The sequence below is a fragment of the Ursus maritimus genome, unplaced genomic scaffold (genome assembly GCF_017311325.1).
Source record: "Ursus maritimus isolate PB19 unplaced genomic scaffold, ASM1731132v1 scaffold_25, whole genome shotgun sequence".
In the NCBI taxonomy this organism is placed as follows: domain Eukaryota; kingdom Metazoa; phylum Chordata; class Mammalia; order Carnivora; family Ursidae; genus Ursus; species Ursus maritimus.
In genome coordinates this window covers 2,633,917-2,639,196 of record NW_024425008.1, presented here as the reverse complement: position 1 = coordinate 2,639,196, position 5,280 = coordinate 2,633,917, and the positions used below count along the sequence as shown (strand labels likewise).

The following is a 5,280-nucleotide window of genomic DNA, read 5'->3' as shown; positions in this document are numbered from 1 at the left end:
GCTTCAGGCCTGAGTTCGAACCCTCGTCCTCTCCCTGCTTGTGACATGGAGTAGTCACGTACCTCGCAGAGTCTAGGGGATTGAATGAAGTAGGCGAACACGTGAGGTTCCAGGCACGTGCCCCATAAATGGTCACCTGCATCTCCGTGGCTACCGGCAAACTACCACCTGCCCTAATGCCTGTCCTCACTTCGTCCAAAATACCTTGTGCAGATTCTGGAAATATCCTCTCATATACTCAACCAATTGGATAAGAATGCCGCCAACTGAACAAAGAAGAAACAGACCTATAGACACACACGCCCACAGACTGTCTGCCCAAACGGTAACGGGGAAGTCTTCCAAGATTGCCCCGATCCCCCTCAACTTTCTGACAAGCATGCCGGCTCCGCAGAGAGCACAGGAGGAGCAGACCCCAGACGGAAAGTTAAGTGGATTTAAGTGTAAGCAAGTCTAAAAAGAAGACGGAATTCCCTTTTAAAGACTTAGGAAAACAATTTGAAATAAACGAGGCCAGAAATCAAAGTTTATAACAAGAGGATGGAGGAATCCATTTCCTTCTTGAATATAGTTGCAAGGGCAAGAAAAGAAACCCCACCCAGAGTCATTCTGACCCTGCCACTGAATCACTAGGCTCTCACAGCTCCACGTCCTTCCTCCTGGGGAATTTTTAAAGTCGCCACTCCACGGAAGGATTTGTTCTGCCACCGAGCAGAAGATCCTTTCTCTGGTGGCTGGAGTGGGCCGGGGCCGCTCCCTGTCTCTGCAGCTTCGTGGAGATGCCAGGCCAGGACGCTGTTGTCACAGGTCTCATGAGCAGGACTCAGATCCCAGAAACATGTTTCTCTTTAAGCAGGAAGGGTGCATGATGCTGCCTCTGACGCAAGGACGTCATTTCTCACTCCTGACGGTCTGTGGGGTGCCTGTCAGAGCACATCCCTATGTGAACATCGTGGCTCTGTTCTCGCGGGAAGGACACACAGCACGGAAAGGAAACACATGATGGGAGTAGTTGGCTCTCTCTTTGAGGAGGCTCTGTTCTTGGTGTTGTTTCTTGGGTGGATTCAGGTCCTTTCCCTCTGGGTCCCAGGGCCCTTGACAAGGCCCCTCCAGCACCGGTGGTGGGCACCTTGAAGACAGGGACTGGGTTCCAGGCACCAGGCCTGGCCCTGAGTAGAAGCTCGGCCATGGTTCCTGACTGAATGCTAGAGGAATCTGTCCTCTCATTTGAGCGGGTTAGGAAAATCACCTTCTAGAAACTTCTGAGGAGTCTGAGAAGCAAAGGCAAGCCGGTTTCTCACCCTATTCTTTTCTTGCCTTGTCCGTGTTTGTGGCTGTGGCTTTTCTGGCCATGCCAAGAGTGGCCTCCTGAGGTTGGCGGAGGCCCTGGTGCCCTGGCCAGCTCCGTGTTGTTGAGCAAAGTGTGGCTTCTTCAGCCTCACATGAGTTCCCTGCGCATCAGCCATTCCACGGATCTTGGCTCGCGGCTCCCCTAACCGATCCCGTCCCCTGAGTCCACTTCTCTACCCATGGAGTTAAGCTATGTCAACAAAGAGAGGGTGGGTGACCGTGCCAGCCGTCCGTGCCTGCAGACCGTCTGCTCTGCAGAGGTTATCCCAGGGTCTTCACCTGAGGATGACCAAGCTTTCTGAAAGCGCACTGGCATCACAGTTAAACGCAGGCGAGATCGCGACACAGGCAAGTGGGTGGGCGCCAGCCGCGGAACAGTTCAGCAACGAGGCCGGTGGGAAAGTGAACGTCAGTGGCTCTCTGTTCTGGACTTTTTGCACCACTCTGTGCTCTAGAGAAGGGAGAGAACCGGACAGCACCGTTCCCCAACCCAAGACAGCTTTGTAGGACTGCCGTTCCGTGACCCCTGACAAATGGATGTATTCATTACACCAAAGACTGGAAGGAACCACAAAATGGGATACATATTTGAGGAAATATGCACACAACTCGGTTTATTTTTCTTATCTGATTTTTTTTCTGCTGCAACATGAGTAGTGTTGAGCACTTGGCAGCTGCCTTTCCATACTTGAGTTGTTTGTCATTTCTGGGGCTGCTGATGCTGTTATGATTTCCCTTTTGGGAGGAATTTACAGGCACATGTTGACCCAGCTGAATGGGAACAGGGAGCAACAGGAATCTCATGAACAAGGACCACTGCAGACCGGAGGCTCTTCTCGACGACACCCTGGACTGGAGCTTCTCCCTGCCTTGGCGGGCTGGCCATTTAACGCACCACGACTCCAGTTCGGAAAACCCAGATCCTCTCGTGGCCTGGCCTTGAAGTAAACCCGTTTCCCTTTCAGCACTCCCTGGGAGTGGAGGCACTTGGCGCTTTCCCGTTGGAGGATCGGAAGGCGCAGCGGCAGCAGCTGTTGCTAGGTGAGGCGTGGTTTCCCAGAGACCAGCTCGGCCATGGGGAGGCTGGCTGGAGGCTGGCTGGCACAGGGCCCGCAGGAGACCGAGGGGGGACGCGGAGGCTGTGCTGCGGGACAGGCCTGGAGGCAGGCCTGGCGGCCGGCCGCACCCCCACCCTGCCCTGCCTCCTCCTCCTTTCCCAAGCCCCCTCTGGCCTCTCTCCCCCGAAGACCTAGCCCCTGCCTCATCCCCACAGACCCATTTATGCACTCACTCGCCATGTTTTCCGGGTATTTCCAACCTGCCAGGCACTGGGAGATACGAGAGAAATTGGCGGCTGTCTCCGCCGTCCAGGAGCTCCGAGTCCTGTGCACAAGGCTGGCCCTGTGAACAGTGAACCACAACCCCTCCCTGCCCCCTCCCCTTTTGGCTGGTGCTGTTGCACTCACAGTGAATGCTGCTGGCACCTCACCTGTGTCCCTCTTTGTACCTGAGAATGTTCTCTGGCCACGGGAGCTAATACCTCCGGGAGGACCTTCAACCATTGGAGTTTGGGAGTTGATGGGACAATTCCTAAAATTGGTAAAGACAGGGATATTGATGTTTTGTGTATATTGCCATGACTAAGCATGGGGGCGAGGGAGAGGGAGAAGGGCAACAGCTCTTGGAGGGAGTCGGGAGCCCAGGCCCTGGCCTGCAGCCCGAGTCCCAGCCCTGGCTGCTGACCTCTCGCCAACCGCGGCCTCCGGGACCCCCTCTCCTCCCCGCGACAGAACCGTCTGGGGCGCCCCCTGCGCGGAGCAGCTGCGTAGGGGAAGTGGCCCCTTTCCGTAGAGCAGCTGGTGCCGAGCGCCACACCTGTAAGTTTTGGACACAATGTTTCTGTTCTTCGTGGCTTCCTGATGCTTCCCCTCCTCTCTCCACTAACAGTTCCCGCACACACCTCCCCTGACCTGAGCTGCCCGCCAGGCGGGTGACTGCCCATGGCCACGTCACAGGTGTCCCCCAGGCCTCTGAGCCCCGCCACGGCCAGTGACCTCCACTGGTGAGGAGCGAAGGGCCGTTTCCGAATTTGAGCAGAGCGTTCAGCTGGCAGGGTAACCGCACTAGACCTTTAACCAGTGTGGTCACAACTCCTCCTCTTCCTCCATGTTCCCGTGTGTCCCTCAGTCCCCCTCAGTCCCCCGCCGGCAGGCCTCTTGGTTCCCTTGGATGGGCAGCCAGTTGCTCACAGCTGCTCTCGTAAGACCGTGAGGATGATTGCTGGTATTTCGCAGTGGCTTTTCCCGACCTTTCCCCTACTTTTTTTGCCTAAATGCTTTGTTTTCAGGAAATCTATGTTGTAAGACGGGAGTTGGCAAACTGTGGTCCAGGGGCCAAGTCCCTCCCACAGCCTGTTCTTGTAAATAAAGTTTTATTGGCACACAGCCAAGCCCATTCATTTCCGCGTCACCCGCTGGCGGCTCTGAGCTACACAGCAGAGCCCAGTACTTGCGACAGGGGTCATGTGATCTGCAAGGCCAAAAACATTTACTATCTGACCCTTTGCAGAAAACTTTGCCAACATCCTGTTATAAGAGATGCTCAAATGAAATTCTTTAATTCTTTGAGGGTTGGGGCACATAATTAAGTTGCTTTTTTTTTTTACTCCAACATGTTAAAAGAATGAAAACTGATTTGCGACAACATGCTCTGTAATAGTCATGATAGAGCCTCACGGAGTACTGTCTCCTCGAGTAGTTACGAGTATTTCAACGAGTACCAGTCATATTTTAGCAAAACCTAAGAGCAGATCTAGAAAGATTAGTGAAATATTCCATCAGATTTCTCCCAGCCTACCAGCTGGGATACAGGCTAGTAGATGAAGAAATCACATCAAAAGACCTCTGACGATACTATCAGCAGCCCTAAAGGTTTGTGCGTATACATTTGGAAGGAGGGAATTTTTTGTCTGGAAATTCTTGCTAAATTCAGACATATAGGTATAATGAATTGCACAGTTTTTGCCTTGTTTCTCTTTCATTCTACTTGAAATGACATCATGGATCTGGAGCGACATGAGGAACGAAGGACACAGGTTTTCATATGCACTTAACTCCTATCGGGCATTTGGGGTAGGGGAGCCCCTCCACTCCCCGTGGTTGCCTATTAAAAATCCCACGTGCTTTCCGATCCACTAGACCAGGTTTTCTCCACTGCAACTACTGACATCTGGGGAGAATCCCTCGCTGTAGGGGCTGTCCTGTGCTCTGTAGGACTTTCAGAAGCATCTCTGGCCCCACCCACCAGGTTGCCGCCGTAAACACCACCTCTCCCCACCTGCCCCAGGCATGGCAACCCACACTGTCTCAGGACATTGCCAAACATCCGCTAAGTGGCCACATCACTCTCAGTTGGGAACCACAGAATTCATCCAGGAGGAAGCAGTGTGGCTGCTGCTCCCAGGGGAGAGATCTTTGCAGGTGCCTCTGAGGGAGGGGCCAGAGCCCCTCTGTGCTGACGGCTCTGGACTTGACGCCTCTGAGCACTGAGGTCTGTGCTCTTACCCACCCTCAGCAGGTGAGCACAGTTCCTTCCCCGGTTGGGGCCCCCTCCAGAGCTCTTGGGACAGAATGAGCATCTCTTCTGTTCCAAACCAGTGCACTCAAACATTCCTTCTGGAGAGGCATGTCCTTCTTCCATGGTGCACACACACATGTCTAAAATCACGGATCTTTGAATGTTGGAGGTACTTCCACGAGGAAGAGGTTGATCTGCAGTAAAAAGTTAATCAACTTTAGGGTACAGTATTTGACCAGACAGGCAAGAGCTGAAAGGCTGGGATGCCTAACACCGCCGAGAAACTGACAATTATGTGACTCTCAGAAACTTTGTTCCCCTCCGAGTGCCATCTTATGTGATTCCCTGCCTTTG

At 53.5% G+C, this 5,280-nt stretch overlaps 1 long non-coding RNA gene across 1 annotated transcript; it reads left to right on the top strand.

Annotated features, from left to right (window-relative positions):
* Positions 1-513: 513 nt before the first annotated feature.
* Positions 514-3,794, top strand: LOC121105177. Its single transcript, XR_005837566.1, has 2 exons — positions 514-2,391; positions 2,676-3,794. It is a non-coding gene; the product is annotated as an uncharacterized LOC121105177 (long non-coding RNA).
* Positions 3,795-5,280: the final 1,486 nt, after the last annotated feature.